This window comes from Rattus norvegicus, chromosome 1 (genome assembly GCF_021556685.1).
Source record: "Rattus norvegicus strain SHRSP/BbbUtx chromosome 1, alternate assembly SHRSP_T2T, whole genome shotgun sequence".
NCBI classification, from domain to species: Eukaryota; Metazoa; Chordata; class Mammalia; order Rodentia; family Muridae; genus Rattus; species Rattus norvegicus.
In genome coordinates, this window is record NC_141534.1 from 14,997,271 (window position 1) to 15,009,794 (window position 12,524).

Sequence of the window (12,524 nt, forward strand, 5' to 3'; positions counted from 1 at the left end):
TGTGTGTGTGTGTGTGGCACAGAAGGTGTGCCTAAGAGACGAATGAGCTCTCTTCGCTAAATTTGGGACTGAAGATACTCCACCCTCTTTAGACTTGTAGGCACCTGGCATCTGCCCAATAAAACTCTCTTTCAAACCAATGAACCTCCTCTGAGGATGGTACCAGCATAGGGGACCAAGAAATACACTGCTAACTCACTGAATTAGTGAGAGGGAAGTCCGATCTAGCTACTTTTAGTTATTTCTTTTCATTTTTCAGATACCGTACAAATTAATGGGCCTCATTATGCCATTTTGTATGCTATGCACGGACGGCATACTTTGTTATATGTATTCTGTCTACTCCCATCCAAGCTCTTCTCTGCTTCTAGCTCATGTCTTTCTTCTTGACAAATAGTACTTGCCCCTCCTGCTTACCCTTTCTGCCACATGCATTGTTCTCTCTCAACCCTACCTTTTCTACTTTAACTCTCTCTCTCTCTCTCTCTCTCTCTCTCTCTCTCTCTCTCACACACACACACACACACACACACACACACACACACACATACACACACACACAGAGTAATTTTAAATACAGGTTCCATATGTGAAAGAAAACATATATTGTTTACCTTTCAAGTCTGGCTTACCTTTCTCAACATAATTTTCAGTCCCATCAACTTGATAATGTCATGGCTTCGTTCCTCTTTGTAGATATATAAAGTCCCATCATTGTGTGTATCTCTCTATCTATATATCACATTTGCTGATGGGTATCTAGGCTGTTTTCATTGCCTAGATATGGTGGCTAATGAAGCAATAAACAGAGTTGTGCAATGTCTCTGTGGTATGTAGACTTATAAGTCTTCAAGAATATAGCCTAGAGTGGTAGAGCTGGGTCACGTGATAGTTCTATTTCCAGCTTTTTGAGAAACCTCCACACTTGGCTTTCATAGGGACTGTTTCAGGTCACCAGCACCGTTCAGTTCACAGTGACTTTACTAGCTTATAGTTCACCAGCACTGAATAAAGGTCTCTCCTCCCCCATGTTCTTGCCAATCCTTGTTATTTCTTGTTTTGCTGATAGCTATCTTAACTAGGGTGGAATGGAATCTCAAAGCAGTTTTAATTCGCATTTCCCAGATGGCTGAGGATGCTGAGTTTCTTTTCAAACATTTACTGGTCACTTGTATTTCCTTTTATTGGAGTCTTTGGGGTCTTTGAAGTATGGAGTCGTATTATCTGTTATGAAGAATTAGCATTCCATATCTGTGAGATGGAATATTCTGTAGATATGTTAAATTCTTTTAATCAATAGTATAGTTGAACTCTGGTATTATTGTCTTTTTGTTTAAGTGACTTATTTAAAGATGCAAGTGGAGTATCTGAATTTCCTATTATTATTATTATTATTATTATTATTATTATTATTATTATTATTATTTCAACTTACCTGAACATCTATGTCCATTTATGTTAATGTATGAACTGGGAGTTCTGTCTTTTGGTTTTTTATTTTGTTTTGTTTTGTTTTTGTTTATTCAAGACAGGGTTTCTCTGAATAGCCCTGGCTGTCCTGGAATTCATTTTGTAGTCCAGCTGGCTTTGAACTCAGAGATTTTCCTGCCTCTGCCTCCTTGGTGCTCGGATTAAAGGCACGTGACACCACCACCCCACAAGACTCATGAGGTTATATAAAATTATTATAAATTCTTTATGAATTATTCCATTTATTGTTAACAACACAGAGTGGGCTTTTTCCTCTGACTACAGTTTGAAGTCTACTTTGACAGATATCAGAATAGCTATGCTAACTCTTGGCTTGTCAGACCGTCTTCCGTTCTCTGCTTCTCAGTCTGTAGTGTCTTTATCAGTGGGGTGTGTTTCTTAGAACCAACTGGCAGTTGACGATTACTAATCCAAATCTTTGGTCCGCATCTCTTTGGTGATTTGAGGCCACTATATTTAAAATAATGATTGAAAAATATTTATTAATGCTTATGACTTTTATTTGTTTCAGATTTTGTTTATTTCTGTGTCCTGATCTGTTGGTTTAGAACTTCCAGATTTATCTGGTGACCTCATCGTGAAGCCTACTCTTGATGTCTTTGAACGAGAAGATAAGTTGCCCTGGGCAGTGACTTCTCTTTCCTTTCCTTTCCCTTAGCAGGGAGTTCTGTGGTAGAAGCTGTGTTTGGTCATCTCATTGACCTTGGTCTAAGTCTTTTTCTTCTCACTTTTCAGAAATTTTTCCATGTCTTGGTAGATTACCAAAGTTCTTCTGTTTCATTCTTTGGAATGAGGTCAAAATTTTCTTTCTGTGGGCCTCTCTTTAATGGGTCAGAGGAGACTTCTAACCCACTTTCTTACCTGAAGTCCTCCTTACCTAGAAGAAAAATTTCCTGTTTCATTGTACGACCTCAAAGTGCACAGTGCATTGCACCATCCAGCCCTGCTCAGCTGCTTCAGGCCACCCCAAGAGAGGTGGACGCCATTTTTTGTTTGCTGCTTTGTTTCTCTATTTTCATTTGTTGGTAACACACTGAAGTTGAGTGCCTTCGACCATAGTGACACAGTACACAGAGGCCTTTCAACCTAACCTGCCCAGACTCATCTGGAAGATCTGTTCAAGTGTAGCAGCTTTCGGGGACCCACTCCAGAGCTTCTGACTGACGGCTATGATGAGGCTTCTAACCAGTTTCAGGTGATACTGACACCGCTCCTCTGGATCACACTTTAAGAAACTGCAGTAGAAAAAAAAAAGAAACTTATTATACACATTGGAAAAAAAAGAAGCATCCCAGTAGCAGTGAGTCAATTGCTAGCCTTGGTGTTACAAGAAATGGCACTCAATTCTAGGAAACCTCCTCACTGAAGGAAAAAAACCTCAGGCAAATCTAAGGTGATGGATGGCCTACAGCACCTGAACAATAATTCCCAAACTGTCATAGATCAATTGTGAAGAGGGGGCGAGAAGATAGGAAGAGGTGGAGGATTAGGGAATTTTCCCATGCCTTGTCTCCTAGCAATGTAAAAGTTTACATCACGCTCAAAGTTTCACCCCAATGGCTGCCTAAGCACGAGCTAAGTAGGGCAACAACAATGGACATACTAAAGTGGAAGGGAAAAGACCATGAGGCCTCAACCCTACATAAAGAACTACAGGCAGCTGAGGAATGCTGAGAGTGGGACAAAGTCTTCTCCGAGAAAGAGCACACCAATTAGTTGCACAATGCCAAATGGTCAGCCTTGAAAAAAAAATATATATGCATTATACAGACTAAATAGGTTGAATTTATATGCTTAGAAATGTGTGTGTGTGTGTGTGTGTGTGTGTGTGTGTGTGTGTGTGTATACATAAATAAAAAAAGAAAACCTTATCAGGACAAAGAATTATATAACATTTAACTTTTTATTTTTTTGATTATGTGGCCTTGTGGTGAATTTTAAAGAATTTAAACTTGAAAACATATATATGCACTGTTTGTGCTGGGGTTAGTATTATTGTCAGCTTAATACACCTTAGAGTCATCCGGGAGGAGGGAACTTCAACTGAGAAATTGCCAAGATCAAATTGCCCTGAAGCCAAGTAGAAAAAGATTGCATGACCTTCAAGATGCTTTTGGTCATAGTGTATATCATAGCAACAGGAAGCAAAGAAAGAGCAATGTGCATAATATAAATTCATATGTGTGTATGACATACGTGTGTGTATTTATTCACATATATTTGTATATCCACAGCTCTTATAGGAGACAAAAGAGCCAAGTCCTCTGTGTTTATTATCTAAAGCGCCCATTCAGTGGGAATACAACTTTGCTTATGAGAGACACCCACTGCAACGACTTCGCGAGCTCCATAGGAAAATGCAACCCTTTGAGCGCACCTACCTGTAAGTCACAACAGCTGTCATTCGCGGTATCTGCTTTCCTTCTTCTTTCGGTCCCAGGAAAATCCACTTAAAGTCGTCTAAACAAGTGTCAGGTGTTTGTCGGTTTGTTTCTCCGAGTAACGTAGACTTGCTGGTTTGTAGTTGTGGATGGCCTTAGCTCAACGGCTTAGTTTCTTCAATTCTCCAGGTATCCACGGAAGTTTGAAGTTATCCACTGAGCACAGCGTGCTTATAGGAGATGAGGAGGAGGGTACAAAGACCCAACAACTTCCTGGAAAACTGTGTGAGTTAGTTGACCAGCATTCTCTCTATCTCTCCGACTTGGTTTTACGTTCCCTGAACCGTTTAAGCACTGTCATTTCTAGTCACTGGTTTCTTATCCCAGCCAAAACAATGTGGTATTTTTAATACCTACAGCCATTCAAAACCATGAGTAGTGAACACAGCTGGTGAGGAAGAAAATATATACCCCCTTTATGACTACATTGAATTGGTTTGGATCATTTGTCTTTTCTTTTGAAGAGAATTAACTATATCTTTGTTGGAGATCATTGGAGGTTTAGAAGCATTTCCAGGGTGTAACTCTGGTCCAAATGAGAACCGTAAGGGTGAAGCTTAGACATAAGTTCTAATTGGAAGACGAAAACTCCAACTTGGGCCAGCCTGGTTTGTCCAGGCATTGTCATGATTGCCTCTGACTGTGTTACAGGTAGACTGTCTCATCATTTAGCTATACTGACCACTCTAGCTTCTAACCCAGCTTCCATAACAACTGGTAAATATTGATCACACCTCTATTCTGGTCAGTATTGAAAGTAGACACCCAAGCCAATATACTATCTAACAGAAACCCACATGGGATTTAACATGGGTCAAAGTTCAGCTGTTATAGACAGCCCAGGAGGAGCCATCACACCTTAAGGGAAGACTTCTAGTGCAATAAACTTCTTTCAGTTCTTCCTCGGTTTTCCTCCAATTTCTTCCCCGGTTTGTTCTGTCTATGACAAATCTAAAGAGCAGAGATTTGAAATTCTGTCAGAAGGCTGATCGATTGCTCAAGAGGGAGATATTCTTTCCATCTAGTCAATAGGTTATAGCTAGATGTTCTTGTCAGTGTTCACTTCATCTACTTCCTCCAACCCAAGAGCTTTGGCTGTTCAGATCCATCCCATTCCTTCCTGCAAGGCAGCAGTCTTCTGCACGGTGTCCTCTGGTAGCCTTTCCTCTGTCTCTGTGTCTGCTTCAATAACAAACAGCCGTTGCTGAGGCACTGCAGTTGACGTGTCTCCTTCCAAAACTCCCTCCAGTCAAGGGAGATCCCTCTTCCAGAGGACGGATCATCATCTAGACAACAAGTGGCTTGTTGCCATAGAGACCCAGTAGGGTGAGCTGTGTTTGTTTGCTTGCATCACTCCTGGGAGTGCGACAAAGACTCTTCTCTACGTCACGCATAGCTAATGTTTGGTAGGCTGCGGGCAGGCTTTTCCTGTGGGTAAGCTTTAATCAGCTGATCAGGGGCGATAATATCAAGACCTCTGTTTGATACGTTAATAGTGACAGATACACTTCCACACTCAATAACACGGTGTCCTCTCTGGAGTCACATTGTTTTGGATGGGATAAGAAGGCACAGCATTTGCTAGGGCAGGGAGGAGGTTCCTCTTCACATCAACACACACTCTGCGTAGTACTTGTCACCACAAACTGTCTTGTTCCCATTCTGGTCTTGACTTTCTGCACAACCCTCTCTGGGTTTATACGCGCTTTGGCAAATGCAGCAAAGTGCTGTTTCCTGTTTCTAAACTCGCAGACAGCCACCCATATATCTTAGCTGTCACTTTTAACCAGATATCAGCCCAGCTTGTCCTCTGGCAGTTAGCTGGTTGATGCATTTGATAGTCTTAGTTAATTTGTCTATATTTCCATAAGACTTAAAACCCTAAGACAGAAAGTAAGCAGATGAACGGCCCCATGCCTAAGGCCTGAGAAAACATCAGTGGTGACTTCACGCAGATGGTAAAATAGCACTCACTCTCTTCTCTGTTTGTTCAGAGAGAAGAGAAGAAGAAACCTCCTTCACAGGAGCTTAACCAGGCCGAGGGCATCTACACATGCAATATGGAGGATATATCTTCTCCATGGGAAGCCCCCTCTCCCAGTGGCCAGTCACTCCCGAAGTTCCCTTCGCTCTCTCAGAAAAGCAACTCCACTCTTGGAAGGGATTCTCTACATTGCTATTCGGAAGCCCCAGACCCTTCACATTTAGACGGATTATAAACTTCAGGCCTTCAAATGTTCTGTTTCTTCACCTGAACTGTGTCTGCTCATCTGTGTGTGTGTCTCATAAACAATGCTGTCCTAGAGCAAATCTCATCATGTCGGGAATTGGTTTAATGCTTATCTCCTGTAGACCTTATATTCCACAACGGTAAGGAGCAAGTCTGCTTCTCTTTGACCCTGATGTTGGACACATAAGAGACTCTCAGAAAATGTTGAAGTAAGTAATGGACATGTAGGGCACTTCCTTTTTTCCTCTTTCCTTTCTTTTCTGTGTTTTTTTTTTCTTGTCAAAATGAGCGTTGCTGAAATATGTTTGTTTTATGCATGACTAATTGTTCCCATTTTGGAATTAAAAAATATTTTCTGATTCATTTCTTGCAAGTAGAATCACTAGGTCAAACACTGTAAACAGCTTGGATTCCCCTTGAGAATCAACACATTGCTTTCCAGAAAGCTTTGTACTCGACTGACCAGCTGGGCATTGCCTACATCCTTCTATATCTATCAACACTGTTAGAAAAAGATGCTAAGTGTGTGGACATGGAAAGAGGAAAATTTCCTTACCGTTCAGCTTTGTCTTTTAAGTGCTGAGAAGTCAGTTACCTCCCCCACCCTATTTATAGTTCCTCTCTTGTGTGTTGTTTGGTATCTTTTATCAGATTTATCTTGTGGAATTTTTCTTTCTTCTTTTCTCTCTCTCTCTCTCTCTCTCTCTCTTTTGGACATCTAGTCTCACCAAGTAATACCATACCTGGTTTTTTATAAATTTTTATAAGCAGTTTGCATTTTTTTTCTCTTTTCTTTTTTTTGGAGCTGGGGACTGAACAAGCGCTCTACCGCTGAGCTAAATCCCCTACCCCAGCAGTTTGCATTTTTAAAAGTTAGAACATTATGTATTATTTGTTTCACAGATCTCTCCACTTAGATGTTTGTATTTTAATTATAGGGTCTCTCTCGTGTTGGGAATTTTGTTGATTTTATGTGGCCAGGCCATGGTCATCTCCCTTGGGATCTGTCATATACCTCTTAAATTTATAGTACTCTTCATCCTGCCCAGTGAAGGGAAGGAATATTTAGCTACTTTTCCCTGACATTTACATGCGTTGAGTTCCTTTGCTGTGTTTTTCGTACTTCTGTGAGTGCATTTATCTACAGGTGTACTGAAGGTCCTCAGCCATTGAGAGTTTAATTTGATATGGGCAGGAGGCAAGGATTACCTTTTTCCGAAGATTGTCTCCATATAATTTGTGGAGTAGTCTTTTCTTTCTCGATTATTTGAGATGTCTGCCTTTATTATATTAAATGTCACTATTTAGCAGGGCTTGGTGGCTCACACCTGTAGTGCCAGCATGCAGGAGGCTGAGATAGAGGATCAATGTTAAGCTCAAGGCCAGCCTAGTCTATATAAAGATTTCCAGGACAACAAGATATATATATATATATATATATATATGCAAGACCCTTACAGACTAAAGGGCAGCAACAAGTTGGACTGCCATCTGGTTAACAGTGACAACTGAGTATATGACTGTCTACAAGTTTAGAAACAGGAAACAGCACTGAAGACCAAAAAGGAAAAGAAATGTCACTCTTTAGCTGGGTTTGGTGGCTCATGTCTACAACTGGAGCACTTAGGAGGCTACGAATTAAAAGCATGAGGCAGGCTTGGCTCACCTGACTCTCCTCCTTTCCCCAGACCACTATTATTCAATGGTCTTTCTTATATAGAGACATGAGAAGAGAGGGCACTTTGTTTTCCCACCCATTTTTTCCTGGCCCCCTATTTAGCAACAATTAAGCCTCACTGAGAGAAGAAGCTGTGGCATCTTGGGAAATCCTAGCAGCAGCATGGTGAGCTGGCAGGGAACTCAGTGCACCGGCTCAGTCTTGAACATAGATGAGTTGTCCTGGCCTCGTCAAGGTACAGCTTTCATTCATCTGATACTGGACTCTTTATAAAAGCGTGTGCACGTCCAACCACTGAAACATAAGTTCTGTGCCAAAAGATAGGATATCTCTAATCTTTCCTGGTGTGTCAGAGACCTGCGTTTCTATGGTGATTTTTTTTTTCTTTTTCACAGCATGATGCAGTTGTACAAAGCTGGGGGAATGACAGGTTTAACTAAGACAAGAGTCAACAGAATGTTCCCTTATAGAAAAACCACTAGCCACACACTAGGCAAGATGGCTAGGAGGAGGTATTTGCTGGTTGGTCCTCTCTTTTCTTTCTGGCTTACTGGTTTTTGACTTGGTTGTGCAACTTCATAGGGCTTGCAAGTTGGTCCCCAGGAAACTTGAAATCACAGAACTTGACATTCCTTAGAAGATGTTGTAAACTTTCCTTGACCATATTTTCCATAAATCAATTTTGGGAACAAAAATAAGTGATTGTTTTTATATTTTAAAGTACAAGCAATGAGAGTGCAGAAGTCTTCTTCTGTTACTAAGTCATACTTTCTATCTAAGTCTTACTGGGTTTAAATAGAAGCTTCGTATTGTGAGGTTTTTATTTGGTTGATTTTGTTGTTGTTGTTAAATTTTGTTTCTATCCTTTTTTGTTTTAGAGAGGGTCTCAAGCTATAATACCGGCTAGTCTAGAACTGGCTACATCAACCAGTTTGGTTTCAAATGCACAGAGATAAACTTGTCCCTGCACGCTAAATGCTGGGATTAAAAGAGTACACCACCATGCCTAGGCTGCATTGGTTTTTGAGATAGTGTTATGTAAACCAGTCTGGTCACAAAATTGCTATGAACTTGACCTCCTTATTCTCTTGCCACCACCTCCCTAATCCTGGGGTTACAGGTGTGCAGAACCACACCTGGACTTGAATGGGGCCATTTTAAGAGTATTTCCATACCCCTCAGGAAAATGTGGATCTGTGATATTCATTTTACTTAGGGTTGTACTTGCGTGCATCTGTGTGTGTGTGTGTGTGTGTGCATGCGTGTGTGTGCATGTGTGTGTATGCATGTGTGTGTGCATGTGTATGTTTGTATGTGTGTGCATGTGTATGTGTGTGTGTTGTGTGTGGGTGTGTGTGTGCATGTGTGTGTATGTATGTATGTATGCGTGTGTGCATGTATGTGTGTGCATGTGTGTGTGCATATGTATGTGTGTGTTGTGTGTGGGTGTGTGTGTGCATGTGTGTGTATGTATGTTTGTGTGTGTGTGTGTGTGTGTGTGTGTGTGTGTGTGTGTGTCTGTGTATGGAGTGTGTATGTTTGTGTCCCAGGCTGGCCTCAAACTCCAGTGACCCTCCTATCTTGGCCTAGAAGTACAGGGATTCGTAAGTGAGATATAAGGCCAGAAATATGCTGTCAAATGATTTCACCTTCACTTGACACTTAAACATCTCTCACCTAAATCACACATGTCTAATTAATATTCATTTTATTGATTTAAAAAACTCTATGAAAATGTCTGCCTCTGAATGTGTTAGGAAGTAGGGTACAAATGTTGCAAATCTCCTATTGCAAATGTTTGGGGTCTAACCCTGAACAGAAAAGAAGTAGCAGAGATGCCCCTGACTCATCCTAGCTGAAATAAAGGGGGGCCTTCTCTCTAGCTCCCTTTCCCCCTCTTCATCTCCCTAGCTTCTCTTTGCTCCCCTTCTCTTCCCAAAGTCGTCATCATCTTTCAAGATGCTTCTGCCCAACCTGTCATGATTATTGCCTTTATCTCTGTGAAGAAAGGGGCTCTCGTCTACTGAATTTATTAATGTAGCCCCATATCTGTCCCCTAAGTAAGTAATCAATATTACTGAGCTGGGTTCAGTCATCCGATGGCCACATGAAGTGCGAGGTTCTGGGGAGCTGAGTCCTTTGGTGAACTGATATCATCGCAGACCTGGTTCTTCAGCTCTTGACTTTGTGGGTTTTGGTATTGACTCAATCCTCAGTCAGACTTCCTTTGCAGTTCCCAGCTGCCTCTTGCCCCTTATCTTGTTAGTCAAATATGGCAGAAGAGACATTGGGACTTTATCTTACAATCCAAACAAATATCGTGAGACTCACTGTGTTACAGTCACTATCGCCTGGGATACATAATGTACTGATGGCTTACCATCACCGAGAGAGGGTCACATGGAGACCTGAACACGAGAGAGAAACAGAGCTTCTAACTTCCCTCGCCAAGAACCAAGAACAAGGTTGGTGGTGATAAGCAACCAGAACCCCCTCCATTTGATTTTTCTTTCAGGCAGTTAGGCACAGATATGGGTTATGCTTGTGAGGTAAATTTGAGATTTCCTAAGGTTCAGAGGAATCATCTCCTAAAAAGATTCAGGAAACCAATAGTATGATGACTGCAAAGAAATTGTTGTCACCCCAGTTGTTCTGTTGGGATAACTTTCTGGGGCCTTAAAAAACTAAGCAGCCATGCATCTCCTTTTATTTCTTTCTCTGCATAGAACACACTGGACATTGATACTTCCACATCTCTGGAAGCTTATTCTCAGGTTAAGCAGTCCCGGAAACAAGCCCAGTGTCCTTAAGCTGCGGACACTGGTGCCTCCCTGCCCTTCCTCCGTTCCGTATTGCTGTTACTAACCCAGTATCCACCCCAAGTAGAATCCTCCTTGGATCTGTAGCACAATGACAGGGACATCTATGTGAGAGGCAGGAGGTGGAACTCTTTCCTAGACTATTCACCACGTCAGTCAGAGCACCAGCAAGTACGATTCTCCCTGCGGGACTGAGTGGGTAACAGCAGGAGTGTAAAAATAAACTGCAAAAGACCCGTTCCTGCGTCCCCTCAATCCTGTGCTCCGAGGCAACTTCTACTATTAAAATGAGCCTGGTGGCTTCCAGTGACTCTTCCTATGTAAACACCTGTGTACACATTCTTGGTCTTCCTCACACACATTGGAATTATTTTAAAGGACCGTATCTCTGATTCAAGGATGGTCTTTCCCCCTTTCCATGTCAGAAGCATATTATTCTTTATCCCGGTATCTTTTTGCTGATAGAAGCTTCTTGCTTGTTGCTTCCAGCACCACGATTGGATGCCCTTACATTTATAACCATCTACATATTCCAACGTATATCCGAAGATTAAGTTCTACCATATGTCATTGCTGGGCCAAAACTATTTGCTCTGAAATTTTCAAACAGTTGGTTCTGATTGCACTTCTGTTCCTAAAGTTTGCTGTGAGCATTTCCTAACTCCTTGGAGTTTAATTTAAAAGATTGATCGCTAAATCTCCTTCTAGCACTAACAGGTCTCAATTCTAAGATTCTCATCTCTTCTCCACAGTGGTTTCTTGAGGCTAACTCTTATTTTTGGGTTATTGAAATGAGCTCTTTATTTAGTGGCAAGTCAGAAAGAGAATGTTTGAAAATGAAAATGAAAATGCAACCGAAAAGGATCACACACTTCCTGTAACCATCAGGAGGGGTAGTGGGTCATGCCAGTAATATCACGGTAATCCCAATACTCAGGAGGCTGAGAAAGCAGGATGTCTGAGAGTTTAAGAACAGCCTGAGCTATGAGTGAGTTGAGTTCAAGGCCAATTTGGGCAACATAGTGTAGTGAGACCTTTTTTGGAGCGAGTGAGTGAGTGAGCGAGTGTGAGAGAAAGAGAGACAGAGACAGAGACAGAGAGACAGAGAGAGACACAGAGAGAGATAAAGACAGAGAAAGAGGCACAGAGAGAGAGAGAGAGAGAGAGATATTCAGGGTGGACTGATTTCCCATCATAAAAAAGAGTGAAAGTGGACGTTTGTTTGAACAGGGGCAGTGAACACAGGTGTTTGATCTGAAAGTGGAAGTCGCTGTGAAGATACAGGAATTCTCTGTGATGAATGGGGAGGTGGGGACATTAACTCCACCCATAACCTTTGAATCAGTCTGTGGCGGAACCTGCCCAATCCTTGGCTGGAGATCCTACCAGGAACATTCAGGGAGCTGCAGAAGTTTGTAGGTGACCAGGATAGTGGAATTCCCTTAGAGTGAAGGCAGAAGTCTAGCATTTACCTGGTTAGTAGTCTGCTCCTGGGCTAGTTCTCTAAAGTCATATTTAAGCACTCAGGTACAAGAAATTGCTCTCACTTTGTTGTTTTGAGAAAGTCTTGGCTAGATATCTCTAGTTGGTCTGATACTGGGTACCCCAGGGTTAGACTTGCAACAATCCTTCTGACTCAGGGCTTGAAGTTACTGGTTTATTCAATTTTGCCTGAGTTAGTAGGTCCTGATTTAATTGAAAGACTCACGTGCGTTTTCTTTTCAACTCAGCTGATGGTGTTGATATTTCTTTTTTCCTAAGAATAGCTGATCCAGCCCTAAAAACACCACCATATTCTGTTAGTAATTCAGAAATGATTGAGATGTAGACCCTTCCTAAGTGAAAGTCAGCACGCTATCTTAGAA